At 57.1% G+C, this 17,167-nt stretch overlaps 1 protein-coding gene and 1 long non-coding RNA gene across 14 annotated transcripts in view; one reads left to right on the forward strand and one right to left on the reverse strand.

Moving 5' to 3' along the window:
- The window catches only part of LOC144281984 (BEN domain-containing protein 5), a 1,369,676-nt gene that overhangs the window by 1,190,124 nt on the left and 162,385 nt on the right, over positions 1–17,167 (forward strand). The gene's annotated exons all lie outside the window — the stretch shown is intronic.
- On the reverse strand, positions 6,261–12,327 carry LOC144281982 (uncharacterized). Its single transcript, XR_013350355.1, has 2 exons — positions 12,195–12,327; positions 6,261–10,633 (listed from the first exon to the last, which is right to left on the reverse strand). It is a non-coding gene; the product is annotated as an uncharacterized LOC144281982 (long non-coding RNA).

Consider the following 17,167-nt stretch of genomic DNA (forward strand, 5'->3'; position numbering starts at 1 on the left):
TGGGCCTGCTCCCCTGGGACACCTCCGTTCCCCAGCCGGGTTGCGGGTGCGGGTGTGGGTGCGGGTGCAGGTGCGGGTGTGGGGGGCGCGGAGCCCCGGGCCCTGGGTGTGAGCCTCTCGCTGCTGAGCAGCTGCCACTGTGGGTAGAAGGAAGGGGGCCCTAGTCCCTCTTCTCAGTGGCTCTAAATTATTTTCCTTTTGCTGACTTGGCACTTTTCTGAGCTAAGGAGCTTTGGGAGGTGGCTCTAGGCCATTTAAGCAGAAAGCCTCATTGGCTCTAATGTCTGGGGGAAGAAGAGATTTAACCCTTTGTAGGCCAGGCTGGTGCTGCCTTCCTGGGGGTGGGGGGAAGGTAGGTGGGGCCTTGCAGGCTGGGGCTGCCCCTCAGGGAGGACCTGAGATTCAGCCTGACCCAGTAAAGGCACAGATGGAGTGGAGACTATGGCCAGATTGGAAGGTGGGTTGGGCTCTCCTGGGTTTTATTTTATTTTATTTTATTTTATTTTATTTTATTTTATTATTTTATTTTTAAAGATTTTATTTATTTATTCATGAGAGACACACACATAGATAGAGGCAGAGACACAGGCAGAGGGAGAAGCAGGGTCCCTGAGGGGACTCGAACCCCGGACCGCGATCACGCCCTGAGCCAAAGGCAGACGCTCAACCACTGAGCCACCCAGGCGTCCCTCTCCTGGGTTTTAAACTACGATTATCAGGTAGCTTCTTTTCTTTCTTTTTCTTTTGACCTTACGACTGAGCTTTTGGGGTTTGGGGAGGTTTGGTCACTTTTTTAAATTTAAATTTTAGGTAGTTAACGTACAGTGCAGTATTGGTTTCTGGAGTAGAATTCAGTGATTCCTCACATATGACACCCAGTGCTCATCACAACGAGTGCTCTCCTTAATACCCATCACCTTCTAGTCCATCCCCCCCACCCACATGCTTCGATCAACCTTCACTTTGTTCTCTGTTGTTAAGAGTCTCTTATGGCTTGTTTCCCTCTCTCCTTTTTTTCTTTTCCCCCTTCCTATATGCTCATCTGTTTTCTTTCTTAAATTCCACATATGAAAAAAAATTCCACATATGAGTGAAATCATATATTTGTCTTTCTCTGACTGACTTATTTCACTCAGCATAATACACTCTAGCTCCATCCACATCGTTGCAAATGGCAAGATTTCATTCTTTTTGATGCTGAGTAGTGGTCCAGGGCATACAGACCACACCTGTATCCGTCCATCTAAGACTGAGAGTGAGAAGGGAGCCACGAGAGCGGGGGATGCCGCCCCACAGCCTTCCCCTGCCAAAGGTCAGGACATCTTCCCATCAGCTCCTTGTGTCGGTCAGGATCACACTGAAGACTACACATCCAGATCATCACAAGAATAGTTCAGAACTGGTGTTACTCTTGTCTTCTCCTTAGGAGGACGCTGCAGCCCAGAGAGGTTAGGTTTTTTGCACATTGTCACACAGCTAATAAGTGACAGTGTCAAGATTCAGATCCAGGTCCTTCTGAGACCAAGTGCACTGTTCTTTCATCATGGCCTCAGGAGCTTCTAGTAACCACACGGAGAGCCGGGGGGTGCCAGACCCGCTCTAGGGCCCGAGTTAGTGGAGGTTCCATGTCCCCCTGTCGGGGTGTGGCCACGTCGGGGTGGGGGGGGGGCACCGCTCAAGCTTCCCCTGCGCACAGCGGGGACGCAGGAGGACGAAGCCGCCGTCCCGCAGCGCGGTGGCCATGGGAGCACTCACTTTCTTCCCAGAGCTGCGTGTAGACGCCTAAGCAGATCCCCAAGGCACGATGTGGAGTCAGAAGGGCAGGCGGTGGAAGGGAGCTTGGAGTTTGCGTCCACGGACATGGACGTGACCAGCAGGCAGACGCTGCCACAGGCTGGTGGGGCCACGGGGCAGCGCGGCCAGTGAGGACGCCGGGCTCTGGGGCCTTGCGGCTCCGGGTGGGGAGAGCGGGGACGAAAGGGGCATCCGCACTGTGGTCCTGCTTCACACAAGACCAAAGAGACATCTGAAGAAATGGGTGGCATCTGTGACACCCTTCTCAGCTTCCGTGTGCCCCAAGTGCAGACCCGGGCCTGGGGCTTGGGCACCCAGGGGACCCAGGGAGGCCCCCGCACAGGCTCTCGGCAGGAATAACGAGGTACTTTTAACTGGAAAGTGTCGTAGGAATATGAGTTGATGCCTTGCTCTTTTCCTGGCTAGTTTGTGACTTCCTTTTTTTTAAAATTTTTTATTTATTTATTTGACAGAGTGAGAACGAGGGGAGCACAAGCAGGGGGAGCAACAGAGGCAGAGGGAGGAGCTGAGCAGGGAGCCCGATGTGGGACTTGATCCCAGGACCCGGGGATCATGACCTGAGCCAGGGCAGACGCACAACCGACTCAGCCACCCAGCGCCCCCGGTCTGTGACTCTCTTGGGGGCAAAGACAGTTTCGAATTGATCTCTTGACCCTGGTCCAAGCTCAGGAACCATTGCTGGCCCTGGACCCCTCTGCTCCCCAGGACTGTTTGGTTTGAGGGGAAATAGCCTGTTTTGGACTTTCATGTCTGTGGGCACGCGGGATGGATTGCTCGGTGCAGGGTCCGGCACCTGGCGGAGAGAAAAGCCCGTGGGTCCTGTGGGTGCAAAGGGCGCCGTGGTGGTAGGAGGCCCCCCACTGGGCTATCCACCCTGGCCCCACGCAGGGTTCACCTCCTGAACGGAAGTCCCGCCAAGCCCTCGCTGAGGCCTCGATGGCCCTCAGGGAGGCCTGTCACACTCCCACGGGGATGATGGTGCCGGGGCTGGCGCGGTAGGGATGCGAATCCAGGCGCTTCCTAAAGCTGTGCCGCTCTCTGTGGGCGGACGCGTCTCCACCGACCGTGAACCGGGGCTGCCCCAGGGAATCCACGTTGGGCAACGAGGTTCAGATCCCCTCCTGGTAATTCAGTGGCCGGGCGGCTCAGGCAGGGGCTGCGCTGGGGAATCAGGATGCAGAGCCGACCCGAGAGGCTGCCGCTCGGGGCTCCCTTTGTATTTTGAATATGCAGCCTCTAATTAGACTTTGCCTTAATTGCAAGATTTCCATACGCCCTGCAACTGCCGCGCACTCTGTCTGGGGATAAACACGTCCATCAAGCGAGAAGCACGTTGTGGCTGTTTCCTTGGCCTCGTCATCCCGCTTGCTCGCTCTGCTGCGGGTCCTCTGGGGACGTACTCAGCCTTCCCTTGTGAAAGTGCTCTGGGGCCCACATTTTAATCAAAAGCGTACCTGCCTCTAGGAAAAAGAGGAGAGGCGCAGCTCAAAAGTGATTAAATTTAATAACCAAAAGACCAGAAAAAGTCTGCTTTGCAATGCATAATTTCACCGTATATTTATTTATTTCATCATGTGGCCACATTCTGTATGCTGGATGGGGACACTTTATTAAAAATGCCATTTATTTTAACAGCAGCAATAACGGAACGCGCACACCTCCTTTTTTGCCTCCCCACTGTGTTAAAGACATTTGTGGTTATTAAATTACTCTTGAGTAGAGGAATGCCTGTCTCCAAATTTACTCTGAAGTATTTCAATAAAATGATCTCAAATGTTTATTCACTCAGCAAATACTCACCCAAAGCCACTCTGGGCCGGTGCCGCGCTGGCGGGGGGCAAGGAGGTGGGCGCCTCCAAGGAGCTGGACCAGGGCCCAGGAGGTGACACACGTACCTGAAGGCACGGCCCAGGTGGCCCCCGGGGGCGGCTGCAGCGGGGTCTGTTGGAGACGTGAGTGGATGGGTGGTGGACGGAGCAGGGGACGGGCAGCGACGGGAACCCGGGACGCTTCGCGTGACAGCTGGGATCGGCGTGGGCCGGGGGTTGGCAGGGACGCAGGAGGAGGACTAGTTGGTTTTCCTGGAGTGTCCAGAGGGGGTGACCGCGTGGCCCCTTCTCAGGTGACAGTGAGCTTCAGGAGTGACTCTCAGGGCCCAAGGAGGGCGCAGGCGCGACCAGCAGAGGGAAGGCGGCGGGGGAAGGCCTGTGGCCTTAAGCCCCCACCCCCACTGCAGCCCCCCAGTTCTGCACAGCTGCCCCCCGCGTTCTCTGCCCACAGCTCCCTCTGGAGAGCCTCTATCTGTCCAGCGAGGCCCCGGAGGAGCCTGCAGGCCCGTCCCCCCCTCCCCCGCCCGCCCCGGGGCGCACCGTCCAGGGCTCTGCTTCCGTGGCATTTCTGTCAGTCCCAACAGGTGCTTGACTGTTGTCCTTCCCCCAAGAGCCGTGAGCACGTTTTAGGGCACAATGACCAGGGGAGGGTGGAGCAGACAAAAGGGGCTCAAAAGTTGCATAAACAGATGAGTGAGCGAATGCCCGAAGCCCCGGAAGGCTCAGTGCTTCCTCGGCACCCCAGGAGGTTGGGGGTGGGAGTGGGGGTGGGCATGGGGACCCGCGAGGGACCCGCCGAGGGACCCGGCCGCAGGCTGTGGGACGTTGCCCTGGCGTGGCCACGGGGATGGAGAGGAGGCTGGAGGGACACGGTCAGACTCGTGCATCAGGGCGGCATCAGGGCGGCGGCGGCCGTGGCGGGACCGTGGGCAGTGACAGGGGAGGCTGGCAGGAAGCGGGGGCAGAGGCACGCAGGGCCTGGGGCGTGGAGGGCGGGCAGAGCAAGATACAAGTGTGTGTTCGGGGTGAGGACACTGTGACCTGCTGATTAGACCGACGGGAGAAGAGCCGACTGGGTGACGACAGCCCCACTCCTGGTTTGGCTGAGTAGGGCCGCAGTGCTGTGGTTCACTGGGCGGGGACAGGGGTTTGTCCCCCAGGGACACTGAGGCAGGGCTACAGACAGACACTTGTCCAATCGGAATTCTTGGCTGGTGACGAATCCCACTGTGGGACAGCAGCATCCAAATCTGGGCCTCCTGTTCGGGGCCCCGCCAAGCCCCAGATAAGCAGTTGGCAGGATTGCCTTTTGGGGTTTTTTGGTTTTGTTTTTAAAAGATTTTTATTTATTTATTTATTTATTCATGAGAGACACAGAGAGAGAGAGAGAGAGAGAGGCAGAGACACAGGCAGAGGGAGAAGCAGGCTCCATGCAGGGAGCCCGATGTGGGACTCGATCCTGGGTCTCCAGGATCACACGCTGGGCTGAAGGCGGCGCTAAACCGCTGCGCCACCCAGGCTGCCCAGGGTTGCCTTTTGAAGTCAAGACAGGCGGTAGCCCTGGTGAGGGCCACTCACCCGCCCAAAAACGAGCTGAGGACTGTCGTTCTGAAGGAGTAGGCCTGAGTCTCATCTCCATTAGGAACCAGACTCGGACGGCAGCATTTGGTCCCTCCTCATGTCAGCTTCACCCACTAAAATGGGAACCAGGACGCTGTGTCCCACGGTGTCCCACAGTGTCCCCGTGAGGCCCTAGTGGTGAAGGGAGAGGGGCTGCTCAGGGAGGAAGCAGGAAATGGCACAGCCGAGTGGGAGGGAGCGGCAGGCAGGGCCCCAGGGACCCTGTGCCCCGCCTCCTCCCCAGGGGCTTCCTCGGGCCTGGAGGCAGGGAGGCCCGGCTGATGCCCCAGATCGTGCGCTCCACCCAGACGCTGGCCGAGGGCTGGGCTTCCCTCCACACTGGGCGCTGCTGCGGCTCTTGCCTTAGAAAACTGCCCTCCAGGAGGCTCCCCACGCCCCCCCGGGCACCCAAGGGCCCCAGCTGCCCTGGCCCGCCCCCCCCCCCTTTCCACTGTGAGCCAGCTCCCTGCTCCTGTTCGGAGTCCGGAGCCCTGCCCGGCACCTTACAGAACTTCCTCCCTGCCGGCCTGCCTGAAGCCCGGCTGCCCCGAGGGAGTCGGGAGGGGACTCGCCGCCTCCTCCTCTGGGTCAGCTCCCGCCACTGCTCACTGCGGGGCTGTCTTCCCAGGAACCTTCCCGAATGTTTCCCCATTCCATTTGCTCCTGTGTCTTTCCCACTTGCCAGTCCAAGGACTTCTCAAGGACGGCGACTGTCTCCCTTCCACGCCCCGTGCCGAGCACCCCCATCCGTGGAGCGCGGATGCGCCGCTGCGCCTTCTCCAGAGGAAGGGGCCGCTGTGCCCCGCAAGTGGCCCGCAGTCCCGGGGGACGCCAAGGCCGCCAGGCCCCCTGCAGCCAGCACGTCCCCTGGGCTTTCCCAGGAAGCCCGTCTCCCCAGAGCTGCCGGCCCGGCGTCGCTCACACGCACGTCGGTTTTAACCCCATTCGTGGGGCCGAGGCCACGTAATTGGATTGAGCAGACGCTGACAAGGTCGGTTTGACAATTACATTAATCTTTTATTAAACACGGGCCCCGAGCTCCAGCCAGGCTCGTCTGCTCGCCGGCCCCAGACGTGCTCCGCATACCCCGTCCCCCACGCCTCCTTCCCGCCGGCGGGACAGTCCCCGCGAGGCCAGCGGCGTCAGGTGCTTCCTGGGCCCGGCCAGTCTGAGCCAGTCCCGCAGCCTCCCCGCCCGGCCCGGCAGCGTGGCGGGGTGCTAAATAGAAAGCACTCGAACAGTCAGCCTGTATTTAGTGCTCTGTGTTACTGTCATTCCTAGTTCTGTGACAACCGCTGCTGTTAATGACTCATGACCCCGCCAGGTATAGGAGTTGGGACCTCATGTTGCTAAGGAGGAAACTGAGTCCCAGGCAGGGCAAAACGTGTGCTCAGGGTCTTACATGGGGACAGAGAGCAGCAAACAGCAGGACCAGACTGTCAGGGACAGGCCGGGTCCCGAGGGCCGTCCTCGCCTCCCAGGGTAGGGGGTGACTGGGGGTGATGCTGGGCACCGTGTGACTGTCGCGGGGCCGAGGGCCATCCTCGCCTCCCAGGGCAGGGGGCGACCGGGGGCGATGCCGGGCACCCTGTGACCGTCGCAGGGCCTGGCGCGTGCTCAGCACAGCTCTGTGAATGGACGCAGGAGGACCGCGCACGGAGCGTACGGAGCGTGTGCAAGCTGCAGCTAGAATCGCAGAGAAGGGGGATCGCCTTCCGGGGAGAAGGCAGCTGGAGGTGGACAGGAGCCCTTAGGACTCGGAGAGAAGAGGGGACAGAAAGCCCCAGCTGAGGTGCAGCACAAGCAGAGGCTGAGCTGGAGCAAGAGGGCTGGGGGCAGGGGGCCGTGGAGACGGTTGGGAAGGTGAGGCTGGGCAACACGGCAGGGGCCACGTCCCAAAGGCTTGGGGACCACAGAAGGGTTCCGCCAGGGGGCATGCCGTCCACTGTGCGTGCAGGAAGTTCACTCTGGCTTCAGTGGGGAGGCCCGGGAAAGGATGTACTTGAGGCGGGGAGGTGGTCGGGAGGTGGCTTCAGGAATCCGGGCAAGAGGAAACGGGCTCAGAGGTTGTGTGGACACGAGGGCAAGGAGGGGCCGGAGAGGGGGCCAGGGACAGAGGGCTGCACAGCCTCGGGCAAAGGCGCATTGGTTTGGGGGCTGGGGGCACCGGGGAGCAGGTGCCACACCAGGTCCAGGGGTCAGCTGGAGCACTTGCCCCCCAGGGTAGCGCCTCAGGGTATCACCCGGGATATCACCTCAGGGTATGACCTGGGGTATCACCTCGGGTAGCACCTGGGGCATCACCTGGGGTATCACCTGAGGTATCACTTGGGGTTATCACCTCAGGTAGCACCAGGGGTAACACCTCAGATAACACCGAGGTATCACCTGGGGTGGCACCTGGGTAGCACCTCGGGTGTCACCTGGGGTAGCCCCTGGGGTGGCACCTGGGTAGCACCTCAGGTATCACCTGGGGTGGCACCTGGGCAGCACCTCCGGATATCACCTGGGGTAGCCCCTGGGGTAGCACCTGGGTAGCACCTCGGGTAGCACCTGGGTAGCCCCTGGGGTGGCACCTGGGTAGCACCTGGGGTAGCCCCTGGGGTGGCACCTGGGTAGCACCTCGGGTATCACCTGAGGTGGCACCTGGGTAGCACCTCAGGTATCACCTGGGGTAGCCCCTGGGGTGGCACCTGGGGTAGCCCCTGGGGTAGCACCTAGGTAGCACCTCGGGTATCACGTGGGGTAGCCCCTGGGGTATCACCTGGGGTATCACCTGGGGCATCACCTCGGGTAGCACCTGGAGCAGCCCCTTGGGTAGCACCTCAGGTAGCACCTGGGTAACACCCGGGTGGCACCTGGGGAGCCCCTGGGTAGTCCCTGGGGAGCACCTGGGGTAGACCCTCTGCACACTCCTGCTGTTGCTCGCCTGCCCCCCGTGCAGGGAAGCCACTCGCCCCGCTGCGTAGTGCTGCGGCCCGGGGGCGCCTCCAGGAGCAGGACAGCAGGAGGGCCGAGTCCGCGGAGCGCCCAGGGATCAGTGGGTTGGTCGTGCGAAGCTGTGGGGTGCTGGCTGGCAGGTGGCAAGCACCGGGGCCGCGGTGGCAGCTGATGCTCAGCCTCAAGAGCAGTGAGGTGCGATGCAGAAGACGCGGGGTGGAGGGGCCCCAAGTTGAGAACAAGCAGTGTCATCGTCTGAACAAGTGCTGGGCCAGGGTGTGCCTTCCTGGGTCTCCTCGGGGCCATGGCCGGTGGCGTTACCTGCTCCAGACACGCCACAACCCGACAGGCGTGCTCCTCCCTCCCTCGTGTTTTCCTCGCTAAACAACCTATGCAACCGCTCCTGAGCCGGTGGTGTTCCTACGTGTCTTTGCCGCCAGGAGCCTCACTCAGAGCCTCGCCCAGGACCCTTCGCGGAACCCTGTGGAAGGACAGGAGAGCGAGGACAGCCCGGCAGGCAGGCCGCTCCCGCAGTCAGCGACAGCCAGCAGCTGTCACTGAGTCCTTCCCTCGGTCTAGTGACAGACCCAAGGCCGGAGGGCAGAGGCGCTTCCCTGAGCCCCCTCAGCAGGTCGACAAGAGGGCGACGGGGCCTAGCTGGCCCTTGCCGGCAGGCGACTCGAGGCCACCTTCCCCTTCTCCCGGGCACAGCCCTCCTGGCCTCACTCAAGGTCCCGACCCCCGCCCGACGGCTTCCCACCTGGCCCTGCCCGCCTCGGGGCCTGGGTTTGCAGGGGATGCTGGGCTGCGGGCGTCGGGGAGCAGAGGGCGGCAGCCGGCGGGGACAGTCGTGCTCTCTGTGTCCCCGCTGAGGCAGGCTGCCTCTCAGAGGCCCCGGCGCTGGGGAGGGGCTGGCCCTGAGTGGGGGAGCAGGTGGGCTCAGCCCCTGGGCGCGGCCCTCCCCACGGCCCAGCCTCCCGGGACGCAGCCACCCAGCCTGGTGCCCGTCGGAGGCCCAGCAGAGGCAGGGGAAGCGTCCCTTGGTAGCACGCGCCTGTCCTCTGGGACCGGCCTGGGTCACTCTCCACATCACTCCCGCGCCTGGGTCTCCACAGGGGCCGCGCCCCCTGTCCCACGCTGCGGGCTCTCAGGCCCTGTCCGCCTGTCACCTGGGTGGCTCCCGCAGCCCCGAGCTCAGGGCAGCCTCGGGACGCCCGCGCCCCCGGGCACGCCTTCAGTGGGGCCACCGCTGCCCCTGGGTGCTGTGGGCGCCTCGCGGAGAGACACCTGGGTGGGCGCTATAGGGCGGGCCGATTGCCCCCGGAGGCAACCTTCCAGCAGGTGCGCGACCATCAGCCGGATCCCTGGAAAGTCCTGTGTTGCCTTGGGCAGGTCCCTTCGCCTCTGAGCCTCGGCTTCCACACCTGAGAGGCAGTGGCGCTGCCAGGTGACCAGGTTGGACAAGCAGGAAACGCTGACTGCGCAGGGACTCGTCCCCCGCGCGCCTTCGCCCCCTGCCCTGCCCTCTCCTGCAACGTCACGCTCAGACTCACAAAGTACTTCTAGAAGCCAGAGAATGACGCCAATCAAAGTAGGACAGATCGCACCCTCGATGGGACAAGGAAGGGTCCGAGGCCCTCCCGTGACCCCAGCTGGGCGTCCCCTGCCACACACGGCCGGCCCCTCTGACGTCGCCCTGGGCAGCTGCGGGGACAGGCCCAAATCCCGACCCGCGGAGCTTGGGGACGCCCACGAGAAGCACGCCGGGCACCAGGCTATCTGCCCGGATGCTGAGTCTCTGTCACCTGAGACTATTTAAGACGCTGTTTTGGTGGCACTCGGGATGCCCAGCAGCAGCCCCAGCAGTGCTTTCTGGAAGCTGGTGCCCGAGGCGGGTGCTGATTGGCCCGAGGGCTGTGCAGAGCCACCGCGGACATGCTCGCCCTCGGTGTCCCTCGGTGTCGCGGAGTGGCCCTGGGGGCTGAGCTCGAGATGCCCCACCTGCCCGGTGCTGATTAAGCCCTTCTTGCTGGGCCGGGAGCTAAGCCTTCGGCGAGTCGGGGCGGGATCGGGCGCCGGGAGCAGGCGACTGGCCCCCCAGCTGGGCTACGTCACTCAAGGACCCCCGGCGATGCAACCAGAGGACTTAACGGTGCCCCCTCAGCGAGTGTTCCAGATGGCTGAGGCCGACCCTCTGGGCCACCTTGGATCAAGGCCCCGTGGTGCTTCCCCGCGCTGGAGGACCTGCACTCAGGGAGGACTCGCGGGCTCAGAGGTTGGGACCTCGGCCACGCTCACTTGGCTCCGGCCCCGCGGCATCCTCCGTGCATTCCGGCCGCGTCCATTCGTTTCGCCGGATCTATGGGGTGGCTGCAGTACCGCGGCCTGTGTGATGCTGGGGTCTGAAGGAGTCCTCGCGGGCTGTGTCCCTGGGGAGGGCGACAGGCAGAAGGACAATCGGGCAACGGCAGGCAGCGGTCAGCGCTCTGCAAGAGTGTGCTGGGGCCGGAGACCTGGGGCGAAGGTGCCGTTTAGGGGGTCGGGGCCGTCCTGTGAGAAAATGGCATTTGAGCAGAGACCCAATGGGGCGAGAACCAGCCCAGGTGGCCGCTTGGAGACCGCATTGCATTCCAGGCCCAGGGATCTGCGCGTGCAGAGGCTCTGAGGCCGGGCGCGTCCCAGCAGAGCAGGGGGCCAGGGACGCCTGGTGTGGGGCAGGACCGGGCGTGGGGAGGTGCGCGGGGTGAGGCGGGGCCGGAGCCGTGGCTGCCTCAGGGACCGGACCGCCGCCGTGTGGGGGGCGGGCAGAGGGTCAGGCCTTCGTGCGTGCACCTTCGGCGGCTCTGGGAAAGGCTTCCCACGCCTGGGCCCCGGACTCCAGGAGGAAAAGAGGCACGGAGCGGTGAGGTGTGGACAGGCAGTGAGCGGGGCCGTGGGGTCACGGCGGGGCTCCTGCGGACCTGGCCTACGCCACCTCGCCTTCGCCTCCCCTGCACGCATTGCACGGGCCGCCGGGGCTCGCCACCTGGCCGTGTGCGGAAGAGGACAGTGGCCACGTCAGGGCCGGACAGAGGCTGTTCGGAGAGCCAGGGCCGAGGTGAGGAGCGGCCGTCACCCAGGCAGGGGCCGCGACGGTGAGGGGCCCCGAGGGCACCCGTCGGGCGGCGGGAACAGGCTCACGGAGAGCGGGGCCAGCCCAGGTGCCTGCATCTGGCGGGAGCTCCCGGGGCCAGGGTGCCCGGTGTGACGCTGAGGGAACTGGCACGTCCCCGCCAGGCCCAGGGCTCCGTGGCCACAGACACGGCGCCAACCCGAGCCGGGGCCGAGCACAAAGACTGGGTTTCTGAACCAAACGGCCCTGAGATCGGCTCCCTGGCCCACGTCGTGGGGTCCCTGGGAAGCCTTCGATGACGAAGCTGTGACCTCCTGGCGGGGTCCGGGGCGCAGGTGGGCAGGCAAACGGGGCCTTCTCGCCTCCTGCTTTCCTCCCCGGTGCGTGTGCGGAGCTGCGGCCGCATCGGCCCGAGGGACCGCGGAACTCCCACTCCCTGAGCCGCAGCTGGCGGGGCAACGGGCCCCAGCGGGCTCCCCGGGCGTGGGGTGCGCCCACGAGCCGCAGGAGGCGGCGGGGGACCTGAGGCGGTGCTGCTGCCCACCGGGACCCAGGGCGCAGGGACCCAGGCCTCCCTCCTCCCTCTCTCCCCCTCTCCCCTCCCTCTTTCCTCACTCCCTCCTCCCCCTTCCCCTTCCTCCCCACTCCCTCCCCCTCTCCCCTCCCTGGTTCTCCCCTCTCCCCTCCCTCCCTCCCTCCTCCCCCATCCCTTCCCCCTCCCCCGTCCCTTCCTCCCTCCCCCTCCCCTCCGTGCTTCTCCCCTCCCTCTCCCTCCCTCCATTCCCCCTCTCCCCTCCCTCCTCTTCTCCCTTCCCCCTTCCTCCCTCCCTCCATCCCTCCTCCCTCCCTCCTTGCACACACACCCTCCCAGCCTCTACCATGTGTCCATGTCTGATCTCCACGTTGCGTTCTGATCTGTCACAGGAACAGGAGTCTGCTGTCCCTGAGCCATAGGATGGGATGAATATGCAAATCTCTTTGTCCCTCTCATTTGATTTGTTGTAATGAGATTTCTCTGGCATCTTGTCCTCCGCAATAGAAAAAAAAATGCCACCTCCTTCCTCCAGATGTCGTTTTAGATATGTTAACCCCATAATGTGAGGGACGCAGTGGTTGTAGGCCATGAAGACACTGACAGGCTGCCTGGTCCTGAGTTGGGACGGAAGCCCCCCTGCCGCAGCAGTGAGTGCGTGAGTGAGGCTGGGGGTTCGTGGAGGCCGAGGCGGTGGCATCAGAGACAGGCCTGGTCTGAATGTGAGTGCCCAGCCCTGTGTGAGGTGGAGGATGCAAAGGGAATCCGAGGCCCTCCCTTCAAGGAGCTTACAGTTTTCCTGGATTGAAGTGGGGGTCCAGGAGGGCTTCGCGGGGAAGGGGGCTCCTCCCTCAGGGACTGCAGCCCCACAGACACAGCCCCCCTCGGCGTGATTGCTCCTGGAGTCTGGAAGGCCCTCGCCCCAGGGAGGCCGCCTGCTTTGAGCTCTGTCCGTGGCTGTGGACTGCCAGCCGCCACCTGAGCAAGTCAGGAAAATGAAGCGTGTACCCTTTTCCCTCAACCTTAAGCCATCACACCTCAGATCCGGTGGGTCCCATCCAGGCGTCTCCTCACTTGGGCTATTTCCATCCATGCCTGTGACTCCCTTGAGAGGCGCCTCTCATCTCTGGGAAGACGGTGTCCCTGCTTTGGAGAATGGGGACAGCCATAAAACCGACGTGCCCCTGCAAACCACCCTCCCCTGGTGAATATACTGTTGCCCCGTGGCGGCCGCTCCAGCAGCAGCCGGCCACCTTGCCGAGCCCCCCGCGGCTGCCCGCAGCCTGCCTTCGCTGGCTCAACAAACGCTTCGTGAGAACCCCCTACGTGGCGCGCCCGTCCTGGGGTGACACATACCCAGGATTCCTGTCCCGAGGAGCCTCTGCTCTAGTTGAGGACAGGGACGAGAAACAAGTCAGCAAACGTCTGATCTAATTTCAGGTCATGTTCCATGTTATGGAGAAAATAGACATCAAATTAATTCAGCAAGCGTATATTATTTTTAAAGATTTATTATTTATTTTACGAGAGAGTGAGCGTGTGAGTGTGAGAGCAGGGGGAGGGCAGAGGGAGAGAACATCCCAGCCGACTCCCTGCTGAGCGTGCAGCCCTGTGGGCGGCTCCATCTCAGGACCTGAGGTCATGACCTGAGCCAAAACCAAGAGTTGGGTGCTTGACCAACTGAGCCACCCCGGCGCCCTCAGCAAACGTCTTTAAGTCCCAAGGCCTTGTGACGGGTGCTGGCCTGGATGCCGTGGGGCTGGCCTGCTCTCCTACCGCCCGGGCCCCTCTGTGCACACGGGATGGATCTTCCCTTTCCCTCCCCTGTCTGCCCACCCGCCTCCCTCCCTCCCTCCCATCCTTCTTCCCTCCATCTTCTTTTCTTCCCCTTCTTTCCTTCCCCATTCAGACACCATACACCTTGACGTGTAATGTGTTGAGCATTGTGTGACGGGAACTGTCACAGCCGCCCTCAAATTGCCCTCCATCTCCATGGGCCACCTCTTTACACACTTGGGGAGCCCTACCCAACCCAGAGGGACCCTGTCCAGCTGAAAGTTCATATGGCCCTGTGGCTTCACTTCCTTCTTTTGCATTTAGGTGTATCCTGTCTTGTATTACACTAACATGTGCCTGTGTATTAGGTTTTATGCATGTGCGCATGTGCACATGCAGCTCCATATACTTGCGTGATAATGTGCAGTTAGGTGTAGATGCCTGTAAGAGCATATCCTGCTTGAGTGTGTGTGTTCGATTTGGTCTAAAGTTATCTATTTCCCTATTTTGAAATGTCTGTTTGTTTTTTTACACCATTAATGCCCTTATGTTATGATTGTAGCTTGCTTTTTTTTTTAAGATTTTATTTATTTACTCATGAGAGACAGAGAGAGGCAGAGATACAGGCAGAGGGAGAAGCAGGCTCCATGCAGGGAGCCCGACGTGGGACTTGATCCCGGGACCCCGGGATCACAACCTGAGCCAAAGGCGGACACTCAACCACTGAGCAACCAAGGCATCCCTGACTGTAGATTTATGATACGTGTTAACATCTGAGAGGCTAAGCATCTCCCTCTTTTACAGCACCTTAATCTTGCCATTTACTCCTCCAACTTCGGAATGATTTTTTTCAGGATTAATTTTGAATAAAGTCTATACAGTGGGGAAAAAATGGGTTGGAAATATACATTTGGGGCAGCCCAGGTGGCTCAATAGTTTGGCGCCGCCTTCAGTCCAGGGCGTGATCCTAGAGACCCAGGATCGAGTCCCGCGTTGGGCTCCCTGCATGGAGCCTGCTTCTCCCTCTGCCTGTGTCTCTGCCTCTCTCTGTCTCTCATAAATAAACAAAATCTTTTTTTAAAAAAAGGAAATATACATTTGGAAATTAACATTTTTATACCATTCAGCTTCCTATACAAAAAGAGGGCATGTATTTTCACTTATTCAAGTCTCCTGTTACATCCTTCAGTGAAGCTTTATAGTTTTCTTCACTCAAGTCCCTACACAATTCTTGTTAAAATTATTCCTTAAGATTTTATATTTTTGCTGTTACTGTGACTGGAATATTTTCAAATTTTAGTTTTAATCTTAATTCCTGTTGATATTTAGGAAAGTCACTAATTTATTTTGTATTTATTTGTATTAAGCCTACCAATTTTGCTTGGGAGTTTTTTAGTTGGTAATTTTAGGGCTTTCTAGTTAAATAATCGTATCATTTACAAACAATGATAATTTGTCTCTTCCTTTCCAACTTTATAATTCTGAATTACATTTCTCACCACACTACATTGACATATCTTTTATATCATTGACTATGTTTTATATATATTTGAAATAATGATACTTGTCTTATTCCTAATTTTTATGAGAATACCTGTGCTGTTCACTATGAAACTGGACCTCATTTTAAGATAGATATTCTTTAGCATGTTGAGGAAGTACCTTCCATTTTTAGGTCACTCATTTTTTTAAAAAACTGTCATCGAGTGTTTTCACTTTATCAAATGACTATCAGTTCTCTGATTTGACCTGATATCACTAGTACACTTCATTAACTCATCTTTGCATTCCTGATGTGAACCTTCTTGATCTTGCTACATTTGATTTACAAGTATTTTATTTAGGACTTTGGCTTTTATAAGCACAAGAGAACATTTTTTTATGGCTTTGATATTGATCTTATGGTTATCTTAATTGAGTAGCTTCCCATCTTTACGTATGTGTTAGAAGAGATATTTAAAGAACTGTCTAACCTCAAATATTTGGGGGAAATACACATAAAACCACTTGAGCCAAGAGCCTTTTTATAATTTCTCATTTTCTTCTATGGTTACTCAGGATTTTTGCTTCTAAAGTCAATATTGAAAAAAAAATAAAGTCAATATTGATAACATCCAAAAACTTATCTCTCTTATCTTGACAACCTTGTCTGTTATCATTTTTAAAAATTCTCCTTTGTTGTTATAACCTCTTTATTTTGATGGTTTATGTTGGTCGCTTTTTTTCTTAATTTTGTTTCCAGAGGTTTATCATACTTACTGCTTTTGTAAAAAGAAAAAAATGCTCTGGATTTCTTCATTAAACTTATTATTTTTCTGTTTGCTAATTTATTCATTTATAGCTTTATTACTTTTTTCTACTGGCTTTCAGAGGTTTCTTTTTGGTTCTCTTTCCAGATTATGTAGTTGTAGTCTTATTTACTTTTCGTAGTCCTTCCTATTTAGTTAAGGATGCATATGAGCTTAAGAATTTCTCTTTGAGCATAATTTTGGCAACATTCCATTAGTTTTATAAATTGTTCATTTTTATTTTTGTTGTTTTCTAAATATTTTGTAATTGTATATTTTTTTTATCCTATGACATAACATTTTTATAAAGGTGATTTTAATCTCCATGTGGCATTTAGTTGCAGCTGTTTCTATTGTTGTTGAGACATTAATACCGATTTCTGGTTTTGGTAGACATGGTTAGAGAATGAAAATTATACATATTTATATATTGTTTGGAATTTACCAAATTATTCTGTTTGTGGAGTAAAAAAAAATTGTCATACATCATTGACTCAATCTAATAGATTATTTTATTCAAATCTCTTGCTTATTTATGTTTTAATATTTTTCTTTATATTTTTAACATTTAATGAGTATAAAATAATACAGTTATGTATATAAACTATAAATCATAATCATCTGATGAACACCTGTGAATTCACCACGCAACTCAAGAATTTGAACATTACCATTAACTCACATTTATCAATGTCCTATCTCTTTGCTTACTCTCAGAGTTAACTATGGTCATTAATTTTATGTTTATCATTTCTTGCTTTTTATTTTTTTCATTTTTTTAAGATTTTATTTATTTATTCATGAGACACGAGAGAGAGGCAAAGACACAGGCAGAGGGAGAAGCAGGCTCCATGCAGGGAGCCCGACGTGGGACTTGATCCGGGGACTCCGGGATCAGGCCCTGGGCTGAAGGCCGGCGCCAAACTGCAGAGCCACCCACGCGTCCCCCATTCCTTGCTTTTTAAATACACTTTTTAAAATCACTTGTGTATGAATGTCTGAAAATAGAAATGGCATAATTGACTGTCTCTGTCTATGCATGATATCTAGGCTCCTGCTCCAATTTCTGTCACTTTCTCCTTGATTTTCAAATATTTGTTGCTTTAAATATTTGGATACTTTGTTGGTTGCAATAACTTCCTGACTGTTAAGTCTTCAATGCAGATTTTGCTTCTTATCAATTTAATGTGACCCACCTCTTCCTTGGTAATGGTTCTTGCCTCAAATTCTGCTTTATTATTAACATTGTCACCTC

This window comes from Canis aureus, chromosome 13, assembly GCF_053574225.1.
Source record: "Canis aureus isolate CA01 chromosome 13, VMU_Caureus_v.1.0, whole genome shotgun sequence".
NCBI classification, from domain to species: Eukaryota; Metazoa; Chordata; class Mammalia; order Carnivora; family Canidae; genus Canis; species Canis aureus.